This window comes from Zootermopsis nevadensis, unplaced genomic scaffold (assembly GCF_977971745.1).
Source record: "Zootermopsis nevadensis isolate Lab colony 2312 unplaced genomic scaffold, Znev_1.0 Znev_ptg000024l, whole genome shotgun sequence".
Taxonomy (NCBI): domain Eukaryota; kingdom Metazoa; phylum Arthropoda; class Insecta; order Blattodea; family Termopsidae; genus Zootermopsis; species Zootermopsis nevadensis.
The window spans coordinates 17,773,750-17,796,941 of record NW_028259156.1 but is presented as its reverse complement, the minus strand read 5'-3'; the positions used below and the strand labels follow the sequence as shown (position 1 = coordinate 17,796,941).

Genomic DNA, 23,192 nt, shown 5'->3' with positions numbered 1-23,192 from the left:
CTACACAAGAAATGCTTGGAAAATAAATAAATTTACAAACAGCGAGATAAAATAAGGACCAATTACTGATTTCTTGAAGTGCAGTATGGCACACGTGAATTGGTCTTATTTGGAAGTCCAGTTGAACAGATTTTAGTTAAAATTTAAGAAGTCATTTGTCGCACATGATTATCGAAATTATGACAATGATTATTTTTTGGAGGGTAACGAATATAAACTTTACATGAATGATCTTTCGATTGTTAAGACAGCCACTTGTTTCGACGTAACTTGTTCCACCCGCTACTTAATCTCGCATTGACACAATTTCTGACCCTTACAGGGAACGTATGACGGAAATTAAATGCTAACTTTAATGTAGAATATTCACTACTGATATTTTTATCCGGAAGAGTTGAGTTTGACAGATAAATAATAACATAAAACATGAAAAATTTTATTAATTTGATCGACAGTCTTCTATCTAAAATAAAATTTACCTTTTAAGGTTTCAGGTTTTAGCTGCAGCGAGTATGAATACGGCTATCTTCTGGGATATAGAGCCGTGTATTCTGGCAGATGCTAACCGACGTTTCAGACGTATGGCTCTGTTTATGGAAACAGCAAACTCCTCTGAAACGTCAGTAAACTTAACTCAGAATGCACGGCATTACAACCCAGAAGACATTCATCGCCGTATTTACCAAATTTTACACACCGTTTAGGACATGTTATGGCTATAATACAATTCACGAAAAAATTTAAATTCGGAGTTGAACGTGCATTTCATTTACATATCTCGTACCTACAAACAAACATTGGCAAGCAAACACAGAGCAGTATAGTTCATTTTCATTGAAATATAAGCCGAATATATTTGTTAACTGCCCCAGTAATACAGGATATTACTTGGAAAGCTGACACATAGCAGCCGGTTAAAAAACTCGTTTCATTTATAAAATCTGAAGTTTCGTCACATTGACAAAAAATCCGCCATTGAGCCATATCTGGAAACACTTCAATGTATCGTAGATTTGAGCTCTTTAAGGCAGTGTGAATTTACATTTTCATCTTATGGATCGTGGCGTCGTGTATTCACGCAGGTTGTCACCGACATTTCGAAGTAACTTATGTCTTTATCCTCATGGTAGAATACGGATAAAGCATATTCCTCCGAAACGTCGGTAAGCACCTTCAAGGCTACATGGTGATACGACAGAGAAGACCAAAATAAGGTCTCATATAGGTGTTCTACATTTATACATCTTCTTTCATCAAGATGTGTTCTAACATTATCTTTCCATCTGTGTCATGTTCTCTCAAGTGCTCTTTTGTTGGAGGTTTTCCGATAAAAATTGTATTTTTCCTCATTTCTTACATGCATGCCCAGAAATGTATACAAAATATTTGTTGAAAAAGCAGTCACGAACATAAACCATTGCATTATTAGCTGTCTTAAGAGAATTAACATTACAAATGACTGTCTTGACCATTTTTTGGCCCAAAAATATGTTCTCTAAAAGTAAAGTTATATTTGATTTGTTTTAACAGCTGGGTTTATGACTAAGTTACACCTTTTAACCACTGTTACGTTTGCGCCATATACTCACACTACGAATTAAATTGGTTGAATAATTTTAAATTAAACAAATTCAACAAGGTAATTAAAATTATAATGTTACTTTTTGAGCAATCAGGTAGTTACAACAGTACTAACTCTTAGTGCAAATTTGTTGAATGATAAACGAAATCAAATACTATTTCGACGACGTTCCTTTTCTGAGCTAGTGTGAACACTCATAATCTCAATGTATCTGTCACCCAGCTGCAAGTTGATTGTGATATTTTCTCGTACCTCAGTTTAAGCTGCTGTGATGTCTCACTGGAATTCTGGCAGAGAGTTCGCACAGTGCCACGAGCGAGATAGACAGCGACTGTATGAAACCTGTCCACTCCACAGCATGGCCAATAAGTTGCAGTGAGAGTGACTGGGAAATGGGGGGGGGGGGGGGGACTGGACCACCAAAGTGGGGAATCACGGTACCTGAGGTAACCTGGCGTGATCAATATCGATCTCCGTTTCTGTCAAAATTTATTTTTTTCTTATATTTTACATTTATTTTTAGCCCACTTAAATTGCTTGACATTGACTGGGATGTCAGAAAAAAATTCTGAAAAGAATTTGGAACTATTTGTTTATGGTTAATTTATCTACGTCGTCAGTACACAAACTTAGTTGTTAAAATTGGTGTTATTAAAGCTAAAACTTTAAAATTTGGAGCTTATCATCGCTATTACGATGTTACAATTTTAGCGCACATTATTTTATTTCACAACATGTTTCAATGCAAACTACATCATCTTCAACATGTTGTGAAATAAAATAATGTGCGCTAAAATTGTAACATCGTAATAGCGATGATAAGCGCCAAATTTTAAAGTTTTAGCTTTAATAACACCAATTTTAACAACTAAGTATGTGTACTGACGGAAATAAATAAATATACTACTGAATTAAGCACAAACATGACGCATTTAAACTACATATTTGTTTATGGTTAATTTATCTACGTCGTCAGTAGGTCAGACTGTCTGTAGTCCTACATGGTCGAAACTTCGAACCAAGGGAATAAGAAGAACCAGGGTAATTAAAGTAACAAAATTAGAGGATTTATAATTAGGTAACAATTACCATATTTTGCTATTATGATTAAAATAGAAGACGATGACAAGAGAATGACCCGTAACATGCGTGTGGGAACTGAGAAATACGCATAAAAGTGTAGTCGGGAAACCTGATTGGAAGAGGTCAGTTGGAAAAGATGCGAGTATATTTGATGACGATAATTATGATAATAATTACTTGGAGAAATTAAAATCTTATCTTTTTATCGTCCACTGACTTAGCTGATGGAAGCAAAGATAATTGGCTGATTAATTAAAGTCAAGACGGGGATAGTTTCACAGAACGACATTCGCTCGAGACAATGTGAAAAGAAATAACCTTGGTTTAGACATCTTCAAAGTCGTCGCCGTGAGAACTTGAAATCTCGTTGCCCGCATGATACCCAAGCTTCTGGTTCTGTGCAATCATCGTAACGTAGATTATCAAATCTAAAACTTCTTGACGATGGTGAAGAGTCAATTGAATAAAAATTTCCTTGGATATTATCCATCATCTAGTAATAAAACGTTAGACGATGGATAATATCCAAGTAAATTTTTATTCAGTAACGTAGATTATTCGACTTTGTGGCAACGTTCAAATTATTTGGTAACGGTAGGGAAAGATTCGAAATTTTATTCACGAAGTTGATGTCGTATTCGATTTTGAGAATGCTTCCTGCCAGTCGCCGCTCCTCGCCCTCGAAAAGGCTACAATGCAAAGAGGACAAGTACTGTATGTACCTGCTATTGCTGAGTCTTCTTTTAGACCCTGTGAACAGGGTCCGGACAACGTACAGGTTGGAGTAGCCTTCAAGAGATGTTTCTGCGTGCCCTTTACAGTAATGAGGATTTATGAAACATGTACAGTATCAATAGATGAAACCAAGGCTTCAACCGAACCGTAGTGCCAAGATCGAGTAGGATATACACGCACTGAATCGCTTTGGAGGAAGACAAATGAAACGACTTGACAGATATGAACACTCTACTCACTCACGACTTATTTACTGAAACATAATTTTTGCGAGTGTGTGACTTTATATTATTCTGAAGGTCTGTAAGAAACACTTTTGCTTGTGAATTATGGGTAATTGCGTAGTATTAATGCAGTGACAGGTTGCGTACATCTTGCTTCCTGCCACTAAACCGATCATCATCAAGTAAAGCCGTTGGTATAGCACCTTGTAAAATATTTGCATGTCACCATGATCTGAAACCAGTAAGTGTAATTAAAGAGTATGATCTCGACGTGACTAGCATTATTAAGTGCGCAGAAGTAACCCAGAACACGCGGGAACTTTCCTGCGTTTCTTCATCTCCTAAGTTAGTGAAAGGATTCAGATGGTTATTTTTTTTTATTTGTAGTGTTGTGTCTGACGACAGGTCCATATGAACAGGATCATTCCATCCTTTTCTCGGACTGGGACCTGTTCATATACGTTCTTGGCAGATGATCCAGAAGTGGTTTGCCATTGCCTTCTTCTGTGTGTGAATGGAGTAATTGTTGGGATGCCACGGAGGAAAACTCCGTGTTGCCTAGACCACGGCCTTGCCCAACACAAGTTATAAATTCGGGCACCGCCGGGAATCGAACCCAAAACCCCAGGATTACAAGGCCAGCGTTCTAACCGCCAGACCACCGTGGTATTCAGATGGTATCCGCACTAAAAGTTTTTTTTTTAATTAAAATTTTTATATATGTTGGTCCAGTATCGCTCCCGCCTTATCCGAAAATTATATCGAACGTTATCGATTTTGTCATGAATGGCACATCGTATAAAATATTGATGTATGTAACGTATGTATGGGTTTATTGAGGTCACTGTTGTCTTCCGATTCCTAAATTCCAAATCTGATGTCTGTGGCTTAATTTTGGTGGTTCAGGATAGAGACCAATGGTTTTCCTCTGTGGAGACAGCAATCGACCTTCGAGTTCTATAAACTGAAATAAACTTACTGACCAGCTTAGAGAATATCAGCTTCTGAATAACAATTCCGTTCCATATATTTACAATGGAAAATCAGATGATCGTACAGTTTGCAAATCCCAGGTTTTACTCTGGTCCCTCATTCCGGGCCTTCAGAACAACGAACACAATCCGCTTTATATTCAGTTATTCTCTCGTGATTTAATGTTCAGGTCAACTGTTTTAATTCCGGCCATAGAACAAGTTGTCCTGGCTGAAGTTGTATACGGAAACAGGTTTAAATGTCAATATTATATCGTCCTATAACTTTGGGTTCTGAAATTCCGTCTTTGCGTTTGTTTCCGTGGGACAGAGCGGACAAGCATACAGGCTGGCAGTTTCATGAACTGCGGGTTGCGTAAGTGAATGTTCTATGTCGTCAAAAGGGCCTCGTGGTCGGTGCTAACAACTGCCAGTTCATGGCACGTTTAATGCAGATTTCCACACCGAGACGTTAAGCAACGAGTGTCAGATCGGTGTTACAACCCAACCTCCTGGCGCGAAGGCTAGTCGCCCCTTCGAATTCTCCCCAAGGGCTGCTTTTTATCATTCTCATAACAGTTTATTTTTAATTGGTGTTTGAGCTGTCTGTCTGTCCTTCTATACTTCAGCTATTAGATTCGACTTCTGCACGTGCCTATCAAATCTTGAGCTATTTTACGATGTTGTTTTAACTGTGGGTGTTATTTTTTGGCACACCCTAGAAGACCACCTTGTTTATATGTTACCAAATAAATTTCCTGATGAAAGGCTGTCAAGCAACGTAATGATAGCAGGTATGTTTAATTGTACTGGGTTATAAATAAATACACCAAATTGGCTGCGGATGGTCTTGGCCACTATATCCTTCCGACGTCACCTACTGCTTTTACTTACGAGTTATAAGAAATACGGATTACATTTTGCAGTAAAAATCCACATGACGTTAATAAACTGGAACTACGTCTGTTTTTGTCATAATCACTGCTGACACTCTAAGCAGAGCAGCTGACAAGGTTCAACGTCGACTGCACATGGTCTTGAATGACCGTAGTTCTGATACTGAATAGAGATGCCTGTCGTCCGGGTTGAAGCGCCGTGTAGTCTGATAGAATTTTACCAACGTTTCAGAGGTCCTTGCTGTATCAATCATTGGAGCGATCACACCCAGGAGATATCCATCTTCGTGCTTACAGCCAGGGAAAACCCCAGATGCCATATACGGAATACGTTTCACGTTGCTATATTAGAATAAACGTGGTCTCAAGTCTACTGTAGTAATTAACACCAAATTTATTCTATCTTTAGAATTTCTTATGTACTCGTGATACACATAGTCATCGTTAAAGCAACTGGAACATACAGTTTCCACGAGGCTTTTTAAAAAGTTAGGTTTATAAAAGTATATTCAATTTAAAATTTAGCTTATTTTCTGATTGGCCATGCATTTGGATATAAAACATGCAGCTTATGAGGGTACATGACTAGGAATTTCGACGCTTATCTATGGGGCTTGATGTCAACTTGGCATAAAAATTATGCAAGTTGGATGGGCTGGACATGTAGTTAACACGAGGATGACCAAAAAATGCATAATAAAAAGAAAACTTAAGAAAATATGTTAGAAAGCGACCACTTGAAAGATTAGGAAGGTGATAGAAAGGCATTAAAGTGGATATAAGATTGTGATTTTATAAGGCGGATGGAACTTTTTCAGAATCTTGTCCAATGGCTGGCTTTGACAATGATGACATCGGGTCTTCGTGTTCTAATATATCAGAGGGTTTGTGTATTTGTAAATAATATACTGAATACGTAGTTTATGACAGAAAATCAAAACGCTTTTAATTTATCTTGTACGTCATTTCGAAGGTATGTTGCACCACATCTGGTGAATGATGTGGTTTGTAAAATTTGGGCTCATTACCTTAGCCTCATTTATTATATTTCAGAACTATGTCAATTACAGTACTCAAATAATTAATGACGCCAGGACCCTTGAGCTTTTCTACATTGTGTAATTAGAGAGGATTGTTTAGCAATGTACCAACTACCAATTGACATTATTTATTTAAACTTTTGCTCCATCTGCGAGTGGTTTCGTGTAATAGTAGTTTATCCATTTAGACTAGTTTAAAAGGTTGGTGGATGAATGTTTTTGTACGATTAAAGTCAGTTCCAGCATTAAAATGTCGTAACGATTTGAATAATCTGATTGCTTCACTTATGTCCTTTTACACTACATAATATAACATTAATCTAATTTACACTGTGATCTAATATTAACTCTCAAGAAGACCAGAGTTTCTGCTGTACTTTATGATTACATCCAGTTTTACACTATTTTATTATTAAAGTAATAGCACAGCTAGCTTAAGAATATGAACCTCCTAATCTAACTGCGCTCTTAGTGACTTTCAGTATCTCACTGGCCTTAACGTTTGTTTATTGCAAGCTCAATTGCGTTACGCATATCACACCGCTTAACTAACTTAATCGAGCAGAGTCCTCCTTGAGAAGCTGATAATCGCTGAGTTGGTCAATAAATTTCGCGTCTTTATGGAGCCCCAAGTTTAATTTATATCCTCACAGAAATCCGTTTCTGGATTCTGTTTGAAACCAGTTAAATCCGATCCCCACCCCAGTATCCTATTTCTTTAATAGCCACATTAATCCTTAACTTCCTGGTATTTTCCCTTAAGTGGATGTTCTTCAGCCCAAAATACGTGCCCAAGACCATAAAATATTGGTATTTAATAAGCTAAAAATATGATTCAGGAATTAAAGTCAATCAATTTGGGACGATACGCAATTTCGACAATAAATGGTCATAAGTAAGGAATAAAATAGCTGTAAGGAAAACTAAATATTTACAAGTAAATAATAAAAAAGGCATATTATTCGGTTCAGAATTATGCAATTTAAAAAATAAAACAATTGCAAAACTGATAACGGAAATACATTTTTTTTCGGAATTCTATTTTTGATGACATAAAAACAAAATAATTAATATAGTCGACTATGGACACTTTTCAAGAAATGGAAGACAACAGACGGACCAACCACATTGATTGAGTAAATGTCACCGGGAAATAGGAATACCAATAGTTAGATGGATGTAGGGAATCCAGGATGCAATGGTAGAGAGACGAGTGGAGGAAGGACAGTGGATGGACAGAGAAGAATGGTGACTGGAGGTTGGAATAAGACGGTGACGTTATAAAATCTGAACATTCACAAACACATTCATCACTGTCTGCATAAATTTAGTTTTAAGGGAAGAGTCCAGAATTCGTGTGTTTACTCAGCTGCGTAATACATCCAAAGTTAAAGATGACCGTTAGCGTCAGATAATGGAAAAAGTTTTTGAAAGTGGTAAGGTCATTTGGACCACTGCTCATTCTACCCAGCGATCGGTTACAGGGCTCTCGTTACAAGCACGTAGTTAAACGATGGAGTACACTTGTAGCAACTGTTACAACAGTTTTACTCGATATAATGCATTTCCCAATTTTAAGTGCGTTTAGTAAACAGAGACGACAGATGTGTCGAAATGTCTCATGTCGTCTCACAGCTGCGTGGTTTGTGAAGGGGTTTCAAACACTCAAAAAGCTATAAGTTAATGTGTAGTTCTTTTGTTACTACGTAAGAGGAAACCACGACAAACTGAAATAACCAAGAAGATGGCTGTCCTCTGGGTTGTTGTGCCGCGTAGTCTGGTACAAGTTTACCGACGTTTCAGAGATGATTGTTGTCCCTTAATCAGGGCCAGAATCAGCAAGTACCTCTGAAACCACAGTTCACTTCAACTTGTTCAACGCTGGATTAGCCCTTAATTCTCGCTCTTTTCCTCAGGCACCAAATAAATGCAGACCGTTGTTTCTGTTCGAGATATCTCGTGAGTAGCACGGAAAGAGCAGGTGATTGTTGCTTGCTAAGTTTCCATTATATTTCCGCTGACTGTTGGCAATCGCGTGTGAGTAATAATTGCAGGAACTGACCTACGGCTGTGCGTCAAGGCAGGAGAAGTGTAGCCGAAGAGAAGGGCGGCGTCTTGACCTTTCTTGCCCAACAGCAGTGTTACAACACAGACATGCGTGCGAGCAGAGGCATTTGCGTGCTAAGTGATCTTACGTTTTATTTGTTCAAGGTGTTACATGTACGTTAAGTAACATTGTGTTAACATGAATATCCACCTGTATGTAAAAATATGTTGATGGGTTTAAGTAGCTTTATCCGAATATTTGTACCCCAGCATAATGGGGAGCTCCACATAGTGTACTCTTTTCCAGATATTAGGTTCAAGTCAATTAATTTATCTGCCTAGTGACCAGTGGTGGGCTGTTGTGAAGTCGATAATAAATATTCGGCTCCCATAAAAGGTGGGGATTTCTACTTGACTAGCTGATCTTCATGGATTTAGTATTTTTGTTCGTTCAGGTATTATATTATCTCACATTCAAATGTCTACCTATCTGGTTCGTAGTCCAGAGATACGAGGCTCGACTCTCGATTCAGAGAACAGGTATATTGACTGAGGATCTTCGTGATTTTCAGTCCCTACATTTCAAATTCTGAGAAAATACCTTAAAACAAATTGTCTGTCCAGTTGAAACAGCGTCGCGAAATGAAAATAAATGTATCAACTGGCCAATGCACCTGTCTTATGTACCTGCCCCGGCCACCCAATCAACTACTAACATGGCCACTCATCCACCCGCGTGTCGGTCTGTCCATATAACTAAGTGTCCGTCGTTTTTCATTAGAATTTATCCACCCGTCTGATTATCTACTTATCTATCGCAGCCAATTATCCACAACTTTCACGTTTATCAACTTACTTGTACACTTAATTATGCACAGATAAAAAAAGCATGCGGGTTTGACCCACTCTTGAATGAGACGGCGACAAGGCTGTCGTAACTGACTGAAAATAGTTTTTTTCCATTTAAATGCAACCGTGACTTCGCCATCTTTATTGCAATAAATATGACCCCAAAATGCGATACGTTTTTGAAACTATGCATTTTTGTAATTAAGCCTATATTGAGTAACAGAGGAAGAAGCTACAGGCTATGTGAAGTTCTGACATCTGTTAAGCAAGTTCCAAACCGCAACTCGAAACAGACGGAGTCGGCCTTGGTAGCTCTGCAATGCGTTTCTCATCGGCAGATTCTCTCGATGTATATATATTTAAGAATTTATTTCATCGTGATACACCGTGTATTAATCTGATACGCACTTTTAATTATCTTGTTGATTAACTTTAATCCCTGGTCACGTGGGTATTCGTAATTTTCCATTTATTAGTGTTCAGGAGGACGATTTTCATAATATTGTTATTGATCCCCAAATGCGTCTTCTGTCCACCAATTTCTGATTTGAACACATTTTCGAAGCTACATTATTTAATAGCATTTCCAACGCCCTAAGAGAGAGGAGACTTCTCCAACACGTGTAGGAGTCTGCAACAATTATTTGGGGATGCTAACATGATAATATTCTCACTGAAAGTTACAATTTATTAATATTTTATGGTGAGAGAAGTAATAATTTACTCTTAAATGTCCCTGAGTCAATTCCCTGTTCATGTTGTCCTGAGTAACATCGCTGTTGTTTTTACTATTTATCAAAACTTTGTTAAGAAAGTAACACGGGCGAATTGTATAAAAGCTCGCTTGTGCTTTTATCAGAAAAGCACAAGCGAAGAGCCTGTTCGGGAGACAGACTCCACCAGATTGGCAGATCATGTAGAAACGAGACTTCGAGGTATAGAGTGTGGGGGTGCGTAATGGATTCAGCTGGCTCGGGATAGAGAGTCTATTGGCGGGACAATTTAACGATAATTTGGGTACCTTAAAATAGATTTTTATACCAGCCTGATACATTTTTTTTTTAAATGAATACTATGCACCACGAAGCTAGCCAGTCAGTCAGTCGGGCAGGCAGACAGCCAGCTAGATAGTCAGTCAGTCAGTCAGTCACTTAAATTATTTAAAAGTCATGAGCAGGTTTGATGATCTATCACGCTAGAGAGACATTATTTGTAGCAAGACAACTTCACTTTCTTAACCCTGCTTTGTAGAAGTGGACCAGTTTCGTCGGAAGGGGAATTCGTTTACTTCCGTGATTAAATCAAGAGGGGTATTAATATAAACGTAAAATAAAAATAAGAGAAAGGAAATTTGTACTTCTGGCTTCTTGCTTGTCAGTCATCTTAGAGAAAATAAGGCGGAGTTATTTGTCGTGTGGTACTTATTAAATTGTCATCAACTGCAGGTAGGTACTCCACAAAAGACAGCATCCTCCGTTCTGCTGTAGAAAGTTCTCGTATGTACATAATCTGTTGTGGAGCAAAGAGAGACGAGCACATTCACATTTAGGCTGCTGAAACGAATTTTGCCGATCGTCTTACGAGAACTTTAGGGGCCTCTTTAAAGTTGGCACATTTCAACGGTTGCTTTGCTATTCTCAAAAAACACAAAAGTTTTAAAATTTCCCAGTATTCATAATTTGAGAAATTTTGGCTTTCTTTCATTGGCACTCCCAAATATTAAGAATTTTCAGAGCATTGCAATATGGTCCAAAAACGATATTGATAGTTTTTAGCATTCTTAGGGATGTGACAATGTATTTAAAATCACATAAATCAGTTGCACCAAGAATTATTTCCAACATTACGAGAAATAACTTTACTGATGACCAATTGCTGTTTCAGACGTGAAGATAAGACAGACAGTTATGAGTGGTGAGTGGGCAAGGATTTTGAAGGAGGTGGTCATGGATGATTGTAGCTTACCATTCCGAATTTGTCCTTGATGCATGGCGAAAATTAAAGTACGAAAGGACTCGGTTGAAACAGTGCGTAAATCGGTCGACATTCGAACCTAGTGCTTTCGGGAATTATCGGCGTGGAAACTCAAAGTCACGCTGCCTCTGTTTGTGTGGGACTGGAATTGATCTGTGACCGTATTGAAACCGAAAGTAGGCGGCACCAATTGAACGAGCAGAAACGTTGCGTCACATAACGTGGAGATTTGGAAGATACTCATTCAAATGACGACAGTTCGCTCTAATGCGTTCCGATCTGATGATCGCCTTACCTCGAAAGCCGCTCGTCTTCTTATCATCTGCTTCGATGAAAACAATACACACAACTCCTCAGACGTTTCGGTTGAAGCTTCCGGGTGAAGCAGAAGCATCGTTACGTCACTGATTTCCTTTGCTCTTTCCTGACATATTTTTCTTTCTTTTTTTCTTTCTTTCTCTTCTATTTCCTGTTCATTTCTCTTCTTTCTAGCCTTCCTAATCTTTAACCTGCCACTTCTTCCTCTTTTTGTGTCTGACTAATATCTGCATCGCTTAATTTCTTCATTTACGTATTTGAATATTTTTAAACATTCAGCATTTTTATTAAATTTGAGGCTTTAATAGCTGTGAAGTTGTCGATGTTTGTATTCTGGGTTGTTACTCAGTGTGGACTTGTTGTTAGACACCAACGTTTCGGAAGAACACAATGCCTCCATCTTCAGGTCTGATACGACCTCCGAAACGTTGTTATCTACCTACACGTTTGCATAGTCGTAGGACACGAACAACCAAATTTAGTCTTTTTCCTTTTTAAAAAGCATTGCGCACATCTCTTACCTTAAACATTTTATCTCGGGTTAATTGTTTCATGACTCTTTCTGATGCAGATAAATTTATTTCATGTGATTCAACTTGAGCTCTAAATCAAATCTAAAACTTCTTGACGATGGTGAAGAGTCAATTGAATAAAAATTTACTTGGATATTTTCCATCGTCTAGTAAATATAAAACGTAAAACGACGTTTCGGAGATGGGACTTTATCTCCGGAGATAGGGATTAGCTCTATCTAGTGGGCCCAACTGTGTAGGAACCTGAAGACGGAGATAGAGTCCCATCTCCGAAACGTCGTTTTACGTTTTATATTTACTAGACGATGGATAATATCCAAGTAAATTTTTATTCAATTGAGCTCTAAATGTTCTTAACGTAGATTAGTGTACAACTCCTACGCTGATGAAGCAAATCAGTGACGTAGGAATTTTAATGTCCGCATTGTTCTTCGTTCCATCAATTATGAAAAAAGGTCTTATTTTGTGCCGCGTGCTAAATGTTCGTGCTGTGAGCCGTTCTTGGGAACACTAGGAGTCTGAGAACTCGATGCCAACATGGATTTGAAGTATATTTCTCAACTTATTTTGGTATGGACCCATATAAGAATTTCACAGAGGTCCGAGTAGTAGTTTTGTGCATTAAAGAAGACTTTGAACATTCAAAAATAACCTCCTCGTTAAGCTGGCAACTGTTCCGTCGAAACTATTTGCATCAAAAATAATGCTGATGACAGAGCAATCGATTCATTTTATCTTATTTTCCGATCACGTCAATGACCAGCTGGCTTATTGCCGTCGGTCCAGAAAGTAGATTCCGCCCTAGCAATAAAACAAACGACATTGGCTATGTGACGTTTTGCTGCAGGGTGGGTCAACATGGAGTAACACACGACTCAGGATTTCCGGGTTGATTTCTTTTTTGACGTTTTCTTTGTACGTGTACGTTCAATGATACAAAGTCTGATAAGTTTGCGCCACATTCATACTTTTTACTGAATCATCTTCTGTAGACAAGTGGATTTTCGTTATCAAATTTACTATCATTCTTGTACTTTGCCTACAGTATTTTGTTTTCTTAAATCCACGATGATTTTTAGCGTGGAAAATTAGTACGGGAGTAGCGTTTCGCCAGTAGAACCCACAGATACAAGTTACAATTCCAAATCGAGCCACTTTACGCGACATTAGCCAGTTTTATCAAACTCCCATCTTCACAACCTATTTCGTGAAGTTCCATCTTAATGTAAATATTTATCTCTTTGTTAGCCTTCAAAGTGATAATTTTCAAAGATTTCACCTTAGTAGACTTCTTATTAGTGTCTGGTATGTTATTCAAACTACATGTCTAGCCAATTCCTGTCAAAAGAATACCAAGCGACCTGTGTTGTGTAGTGTTGCAAAATCCCTGCTATATTTCACCCTCATTAGGTTTAAATAATTACAGACACCTTGATTCTAATTTATATGAATTTATATCCTTCTACCAAGGAAAGAGACCACATTTCACAACCACGCAAAACCAAGTTTATAAAATTTCAGTGTTACCATCAAGTCTGAGGTAAATTTATAGTTTCCTCAAAGTTTCTTTTACTGTCCCTCGGTTATCGTTTGTTACATTTCTCTGTTTGTGCTTCACCTTGCAGACTTGAAAGTTTACGTCACAACACTGCTAGACAAACGACATCATTTATCGCCATTCCTCGTAATTACGCTGGAGATTTTCTTTATTTTGCTAAATTAAGAGCTTTATAAAAGTGCTCTTGACACAAAGTAAGGTTTCCATGACATGCTTACAAATGTTGTATGATCACGCTTTCACAAATATATAGATCAGACAGTTGATTACAATTTAATCTGAATGATATGGCCTTCGGAATAGGGCGATGCATTCAGCTATGTTTGTGTTTTTTTGCGAACACCACTGTGATGCCACCAACGATTCCACTTACATTAACATTTTACTGATTATAACAGTTCCAGGAATTGTATTCATACTTGTTGTTTCAATTCGTATTGTCTTTAGATACACGGAAATTTGGTGGTAAACAATGTTGAAGAACCTATTGGCTGGAAAACCCATGATCATATACATTCGTTCGACGAACACGCCCAAGTTTAATGCGTCAGTATAGAAACAACTTCGGAAATGAATATTGCAGAATACAGAATATAAACACATTTTCCCAAATGTTATACTTGTTTTGCCATGAAGTTTAATTAATAAAATAAAATAAAGGCATTTATGAATGTGTTTTGCAGAATGATGGAGTAAAATAATTTCCGGGACATATTTAAACTTGAAGATTTCCGTCTTCTGGGTTGTTGCGCTGTGTAGTCTGGTCGATGTTAACCAACGTTTCAGAAGTCATACTGCCTCCGTCATCAGAGTATGAAGATTTCTGTCTTCTGGGTTGTTGCGCTGTGTAGTCTGGTCGACGTTAACCAACGTTTCAGAAGTCATACTGCCTCCGTCATCAGAGTATGAAGATTTCTGTCTTCTGGGTTGTTGCGCTGTGTAGTCTGGTCGACGTTAACCAACGTTTCAGAAGTCATACTGCCTCCGTCATCAGAGTATGAAGATTTCTGTCTTCTGGGTTGTTGCGCTGTGTAGTCTGGTCGATGTTAACCAACGTTTCAGAGGTCATACTGCCTCTGTCATCAGGGCGATGACGGAGGCAGTATGACCTCTGAAACGTTGGTTAACATCGACCAGACTACACAGCGCAATAACCCAGAAGACGGATATCTTCATACTCACTGCTGTGAGAACCTCAAGTCTTACATATTTAAATTTACTTGTGGTTTATGAGAGTAAAACATGGGCTTGAATATTTTGGCGCAGACGGCGTATGGTCTGTAATTCAGTTTCAAAATGAGAGAAGGCCATGCAGATACAATGAATCAGAACAGATGGCCCTTAAATAGTAGTAAATTATTGACAGACAGACAGTTACTTTAACCGCATAGACGCGAAGGGCTGGTCAACATTTCGGTTTTGATCGTGATGGGCCATAAAAGTTAAATTATGTTTCGATTATCCTTGATAAATACAGAATTACTAACGGCAAATACTCACGCGGATTTTAGTTTCATCAGACCGTTTATAATCACAAACCTCAGAGCCGATTCTGTTACTTCATTCTACACTGTTTTGCAATTATAGCGTTTGGTCATACACAAAACACGTGTTTAAGAGCGAACCCGAACACCTTGACGCTTCTTACGATGTACTTCTGTTAAGCAACAATTATGTGCTTCGATTATTTTCAATCCCATATTCTTAGGCAAAAATGAGGTCTGTTCATGCAACCATTCACTTTCATAACTGGGGTATCCCGATGGACATTTGGAGGAGTGGTTTCCATGTCAGTCTATTTCCTCTCATTGTTATGAACTGCAGTGCGTGAAATTCAGCAGACAAAAGACTCTGCCATCGCGCATCAAAAAGATGATAGTAATGCGATACAGGAAATGTTACTCATGCTACCCTGAAGCAGATTCTTGTCATAAGACCCAGAAACTTGTCCAGATGAGAGTAGGACAGAAAATTTTAAATTACAGGTACTCTGCTTACATAGTTGACATGCAATGAAGTCAGTCAACGGGCCAGGTGAAATTTTAAATATTTTCATCATGAAGCAGTGATGACACTGATGTTGTTTTATAGAATAAAATTTCAAATATCATCCTCGTAACAGGTGAGAGATTTGTAAAAAAACATAACTCGAAGATTTAAAACCGTTCCCATGAAAGCCTGCGATAATACAAAATACTCAAACACTTCAAATACAAACCAAATGATGATCCACCGTAATATTATTGGCCTTGAAAGTGTTAGTATGCTAGTAGCATTTCCTAACAAAATTCTCTGCGTATTTTCTGTCTCAACTCAGCTATGTCAGGAATGTCAGCACATCGTGACCTCACTATTTGTTAAATATTTCATCTACAGTCAGATGTTTCTTAGAGCACATCGTTTGCAGGTTGTTACAACGCATGCCGAGCCTGTCCTCACAATGAGTGACATTTCAAAGCCATGCAAAACAACTCTTAACATGTACATGAAACCATAACTACAGACACAAACAAACCTAATTTAAACTTAATTAACCAAACCAAATATAAAAAACACAACAAAATGTAACCAAACCAATTCAAACCAAACCTAACCTAATAAAACCTAACCTACCCGAATCTAAACTAAGTCAGTAACTAACTAGCAACCAAAAGCTAAAACGTAATCAACAAACTAACTATAAATTAAGCAGAAAATAATTAACAACCCCCACTAAGGAACAATGTAGTAAACATATTTACTAACAAACTAGCCAACAAATTCATAGACAAACAAACTAACAGCCAGTTACTCCCCATTCTGTTTTAATACTAAATGTGAAACAGAAATTCGAATTAAGTGAAGTTTCACAGGGACGCAGTTACCGCGTAAATCGAGGTATCCCTGTGTCTGCAGTAACTGATGCTGTTCTCTGCTTCGTACTTTCTTTTCTCACACCTCTGAGCTAATCAATTAGATCTTCAGCCTCATGTATGCCAGTAGTAATTGTCAGTTCATTGACATAATAAATGCTTCCAAAGCGCCTCCTAAAAATTATGATATGTTATTTGCTGTTGAAGTAAAAACTGTCTCGATACAGGAGCTAGCACCTGGATTTCGTATTCTTGAGATTCGGAATTTGTCTCGTCTAATCCCACGTACTGACACTCCTGAGGATTTTAATTGTACACCTCTGTCTCTCTAAGTATTTCGGTGGAGACAAGGGTAAAACTATCCCAGGTGCGAATGGGAGAGCCGAGAAATGCATATAGCATTTTATTTAGAAAATGTGATGGGAAGGGAACGTCTAGAAGACGGGAGAGTTTTATTAAGACGGGTTTTTAATAAAGCAAGTGTGGCCTGGATTCATCTGGCTCAGGATGACGAACCAATGGTAGGATCTTGCAAACACTTTAACGAGGCTTGGAGTTTGATAAAGGGACGGAATACCTGAGCAAATTTTTCTTTAAGAAGAACTTTTTTTCGTGAAGTTAGGTATTTTTATTGTTGCTTGGTATCCGAATTTACCGTAAAATATTATTATTTATTATTAACTACAAATGCGTTTATACCCAGTGGCAGTGGTGCTACAATGAGACTTCATGCAAGTTATATTCGAAGTGTTACTTTATTTTTCATTTACCCACCACAATTCTTGTTCTTCTCGGCGTCTGTTTCACTTCGCTTTTCTCCTCAGCCTCTTGTCTCGACTTCCCGGATACAACCTACGTTCCAGTGTTTACATCATTGATGCTGGCAATGAAATACTCGATTATTGTCACGGGTAAATATTTCGTCGGTAAATTCCCATTGTCTAAACGGCGCTACAACCCAGAAAACAGGCATCTCCATATTTCTTTTCATCTTAACCATAGCTAGTGTAACATAAAATTGTTTAATTGCAACGCCCCACCTCTGAACCAGGCCTCTCCTCTCCCCTCTCCTGTCTCCTTTCTCTGCTCTCCTCTTCTGTCTTTTATAGACGTCCCTTTTCTCCGTGACCTCGCAGTTCTTCCACTTCAACAAGTTCATCTCATTCTGTGGTATTCAGAGTGGAATTAATGTCCCAGGATATAATTATGTAATTGCATTTTAGTTTACAATAGAGTTTTCAGTTGCACTTCAGATTCCTTTTGTTACGGAATCCGGAAAACGCTCAAATTGTTTGTTTGTTTGTTTATTTGTAACGAGTTGTTCAGTGTCATGGAAGCCTCGATTTTGTTCTGATGCTTGAAGTTTATTATTTCGACGATTTAGATTCCTTGGTAGATTTTAATTAATTTCGTTTTAATTAACCCTTATGTTAATAAAGAACATTTGTCTGGAAATTAAAGTGATGGTTCGCTGGTTGTAATTGTTTAATCTTTGCTACTACCAGATCTGTGTTCATAATTGAAATGGTGTTAGTCATTTGAGGACTTGAATGCCGGAATAGAAGACGAAGTTGTTATTAAAATTTAAATAGTGCAAACAATTCGTGTAACTAACACAACATTTCAAACTTAATATTGTGTGAATCTTTTGGGCTGAAAGAAAAATAAAATCGACCACTTTTTATGATCTATCATGAAGTGCAACGCAAACAGTCAGCACAACTTTTACGCACAAGTAATTCGACTGTTTTGAACGTCTACGGGATTCTTCATTTTTGTTCTGTAGTTCTCTGTTCGTAGTGGTTGTCTGATGACCTAGTCTTTCGAGGTCGCCAGGAATGTTATAGCAATATGCCAGTGACATGAGAGCGCTTAAAACATTTATTACCATTAAAAAATTATGAATTACCTAGTAGTTGTGTAATATTCACTACTCAGCATTAGACTTGAGATCAAGAACTTGCCCTGCTCCAATTGACCAGATATTTCTCGTGTTTCAATTCTCTGAGGTCATGAGTTCGCAGGCTTTTTATGAGGATGCTGTTTTGGCCTATTTCAAGGAACTACCTCGGAATTTGAAGGTCAGGAATTAGGAAATCTCCGAAAAAGAAGTCAAGCGTGGACCTCCTCTTGTCTCCTGAAGAATGTCAGATATTTCCTTGCTCGTTGCCTCTTCTTCAGTCGTCCTCGATCGAAGGAGCAGTTTGTGCGTTATAAATGTTAGTTTACAGATTTTTCTCCTACTTCCTCTCCACTCTTCTCCCTTCTTGCTCTACCCCTTATTCTTTCCTTCATTCTTTTTTATCCTCCCATCCTTCCTCTTTTAACACAGTTACTAGGAGCATGAGAACGTACAAGGAAGAGGAATATGACAGAGGATGAGGAGAAAATAGATGGGAGGGGGAGAAGGAGGCATGGAAGAGTAACAATAAGAATGAGGATGAGACACAGGAGAACAACAGCAAATTACAACAAGAGAAGAAAATTAAAATTTCGATTATTGTGATGGCGGTGAAAATAATTTGTGAATAAGCCTATGAGTTGATACTTAGCCACGATGTTGGTTCTCTTGTTCCTACAACGTTGCTTTGTATTCGGGAGGCCCGGGGTCAAATCTCGGACCAGAGACCGGCTATCCTGACTGAGGTTCTTCGTGTTTTACGTCAGTCCCTCCGGGCAAATTCCGGTATAGTAATCTTCCACGTCCTTTCAAATTGATTATACACTATCAACCTCTCATTCGACACTGTATAGTCCGACCTACTGAAAAAGCGTCTTTAAATAAAGTATAAATAAATAAATCAAATCTAAAACTTCTTGACGATGGTGAAGAGTCAATTGAATAAAAATTTACTTGGATATTATCCATCGTCTAGTAATAAAACGTAAAACGACGTTTCGGAGATGAGGCTCTATCTCCGTCTTCAGGTCGTTTTACGTTTTATTACTAGACGATGGATAATATCCAAGTAAATTTTTATTCAATAAATAAATAAAGTTGTCTGAAATGTCTTGTTGTTTCCTCAACAATCTGCATGTATTTAAGCGTGTAATGTCCTTAACTATAATCTGTATTATTCTTTTCCGATTTTGGGAATATCTAAAGAGACAGAAATTTAAATTCGCTTAGGTATTTAATAAGTGAGGTAAGTTAGATTGGCAGTAGCGATATGAAATCTTAAGTTCTTTAATTGGAGTATCAATTTCGATTGGTAATAATGATCGGAATTTTTTTATTTATTTATTTTTTTCCAGAGTTATAAGAAACCGTGAACTTTACACTCTGGCAAACAGAAATTCATCACAGCAGCCAGATCCATTCCGGAGCAGTCGATGTCCCATATTAAGAGACAGCGAGTGTTATCATTTCTCTCCGGCACTTTCCTCAATTTCATCCTTTCACTCTCACTTCTCCCTCCCCTATTACCATTCCCCTACCCGGCCCCTGCCCCGGTGTCACTCTCACCGTCTTGGTCTCTCACTTACACGGTATGCTACATCGGCGTTGCAAGTGTTTTTACTGCGGTTCCCCTTTCAGTTAAAAGCCTTGTTCGACTCTGCCGACTTCTTCATTACATTCCGCGCCTCATTCGTGATCGTGTGCCAATCGCAACAGTTCCGCTGCCGCTCCTACTTGTAAGTACAAACTTGTCTCTTGCGAAATGTACGGCGATATCATCCAGTGGCGCGTGTCGTGGACGACCAAGAGTGATAACTTCTTGAAATGACATTGTTCAATGTCGCCAAATGGCGGTGGTAATTGCGATTACACGCTTTGAAATTTAGGACTCTGAAAGGAGACGGCCACGATCTGTTTGATTACGCTCTCATTACCTGGATTCAATGAGTGAACATAAAAAAATGATCCTATTAGGATTCTGTCAGTGCTTCCCAGTAACTAACAAACAGATTTACTGATTGACAGCAGGACTCATTATCAGATGTTCAATTATCTAATGATTTTTCAACAGCACAGGCTATATATAACTTCGATGGAATAGTGATAATGAATAGTGAGTATCTAAGGACCTTCAAGGATGCAGTTGTGGTCTCTTTTTAATTTAATGACCCAAAGTTTGTCTTGAGAAACTGAGAAAACCACGATAAGTATTATTCAGACTAGGCACTTTCTGGACTCGAGACTCGAACAAGAGTCTTCCCGAATATAAGGCAGGAGTACCAACCACTACAGCTCGGGGAAATGTCTGTGGACGTTTCGTTGTTGCACTTAAGAGCTAGTACTGGCTCCATGTTGATGGAGTGGTTGTAACTGGAAGTGAACGGTTCTAATTGATTTTGCTGCCGGAGAAACTGGCATTCTTGTTTTCCGAGGAGCAGCGGGTACCAGTTTTAATATCCAGAGCTATAAGCACTCAGTAACGTGTGCTACATAATGTAGCTTGCTAGAATCAATGTTCGATCCTACGACTCATGAATGTATGATGTTTTATGGCTAATTTCATGTTTTTATATGCGGTAGTGTGCAGGATATAACGTACATATGATCAGTTGCAGAGAGTTTGGACAACTCGTTTGGAGTCTGTTGTTTCACCAAGATATTTATATCTGTTTCCACGATGACCCCACAACAAACAAGTTCTTTAGAACACGCTGCTTCCAAATGCATCTCTACATTTTTCTTAATTCGTTGTCCTTGGTGTTGCAAATATCAAATTCTTGTTGATGGCAAAAACCAATTCTTTGAAAGCTAATGGACACTGCATGAGATTCTCATGGCTGTGAAGATGCCATTGCACCATTTTCCGCGGTTAAATAAATTTTCATGGACTAAACATTTAGGCAGACACGACTGCCTATCATGCGTTTATTACGAATTTTTCGAATCACACGAAGACTACTTGCCTACCTGGGTCATAATTTAAGTAAAAGGCGAATACGTTTCACAATGCATGTCTGTTGCATCTGACGATACTTAAAAGCATTCCTATGATACGTTAGTCGAAGGTATTGTGATTTACTGACCAGTTTAGCACGCTGCAGTGTACCCCTCGTTCGACACCTGACCAGTAAAAACGAGGAAGCCCAGTGCGTGTATTTTGTGAATTAATGTTATCACCTCTTATTTTGAGTGGTAAACACTTTGAGGCATGAAGCTCTTGAGAATAATATCTAAAAATTCAGTCTCGACCTCAGCAAAAGCACAACGCTTCTCTGATCAACTACATCATGCAGCTTGAGGAAATAACAACTGTTTTTCTGATAATCGTACGAAACCCATAAACACACTCTTTGAGCAAACAGCAAAATTGACGTATGTTAATACTGGTGGTAAATATAGTTACCAAATTGCTATAAAGGATTAAAGCATGTGCGCCTCGCCGGTTTTTATAAAGGTGCGGCTTTAGACCAGTTACTCACGAAGATATTTTTAAAATATTTTCACAGAATTTTTAGACATAACTGAGGATAGGGGCCCCGACATTACGTAAGGGCAATGTCTGTTATTTCATAACATCTATTAGTCTAAATTAAGAGATAAGCGGGGCACGTAGTTTTTATTGGGGGAAATGAGAACTGCGTGTAAAATTTTGGTCTGGAGGCCTTCGCTTGTGAGACGTGTGTGTAATATATTGTGATATAAAATATGTATTTAAAGAACAGTTTGTAAGATGGGTACTGGATTTAACCGACAGAGGACAGCGTCCGATGACAGGCTGTTGTGAACACGTCAATGAACCTCCTGGTTTCTTAAAAGCAGGAAATTTGATCTGATAATTGATAACGTTTCAACAAAGTGTCGTGCTGGAAGATCACGTACTTTGTCGTAATTCTAAATTTAGGTCTAAATTTCATGTTTCTGTCTTATTACTTTCAACTGCGACACAAATTATTTAGAAGTTACGTAGTAAATTTCTGTAAGTGAATGTAAGTTTTAAAATTGGTGCAAAATAAGATGATCCTGAATGTTGTAAAAATAGGGTTTTGGAGGAAGATGAACGTAGCATATTTTAAAGTACTAGATTGGTTGAGTAAACCTATTGATCGGCATCTGCTAAAGCGGTCGATACTCGAATTCGGCTACTTACGAATAAATCGATATTGATACGTCAACCTACTGGTTTATTGGTTCAACTTTTACTGAAGGAAAGGTTAGGCACTCATGCGCTTCCTGCGACACTTTTGTTTGGAAAATCAGTCTGAATACAAACAAAATATTGCGGTACCGGTGATGTACACGATTACGTGGTTTCTTTACACAATTATTTACAGTAAAGTCAACTAAAAATCATCGAGTAATTACAGGTTGTTGTGAGTAATTCAGTTGGTAAAATATTGTTTTGAATCAGACGGCTATAATTTGTTCTAAAGTTTGTGACCCACTTAAGTAGTTGGGCGTTGGGAAATCAACCGGACAGACACTCCTTTTTTAAAAAAAGTATACTATTCTTACATATTAAATTACATGAAGACGAAATTTATAACAGTTTCACTTAAATTTTCCCGAGCTTCATAGATTTTGTCTCTTCAAATTAATAGGAAAACTTTTACATCGAATGATTGACCTTCATT

General features: G+C 38.1%; 2 protein-coding genes across 9 annotated transcripts in view; one reads left to right on the top strand and one right to left on the bottom strand.

Moving 5' to 3' along the window:
- The window catches only part of LOC110829566 (uncharacterized), a 42,476-nt gene extending 38,836 nt beyond the window's left edge, over positions 1 to 3,640 (bottom strand). For 3 of the 4 annotated variants that reach the window (XM_087354738.1, XM_087354739.1, XM_022063407.2), the window contains exon 1: positions 1,835 to 1,927. The gene's annotated coding sequence lies outside the window, so the exon portion shown is untranslated. Of the gene's footprint in view, positions 1 to 1,834; positions 1,928 to 3,387 lie in introns of those variants that run through there. The other variant, XM_087354737.1, reaches the window with a different exon arrangement.
- Positions 1 to 23,192, top strand: part of LOC110829565 (uncharacterized) — a 173,054-nt gene that overhangs the window by 104,495 nt on the left and 45,367 nt on the right. For 2 of the 5 annotated variants that reach the window (XM_022063406.2, XM_022063403.2), the window contains exon 1: positions 20,136 to 20,297. The exons of 2 other annotated variants lie outside the window; for them this stretch is intronic. The gene's annotated coding sequence lies outside the window, so the exon portion shown is untranslated. Of the gene's footprint in view, positions 1 to 20,135; positions 20,298 to 23,192 lie in introns of those variants that run through there. One more of the 5 variants, XM_022063405.2, reaches the window with a different exon arrangement.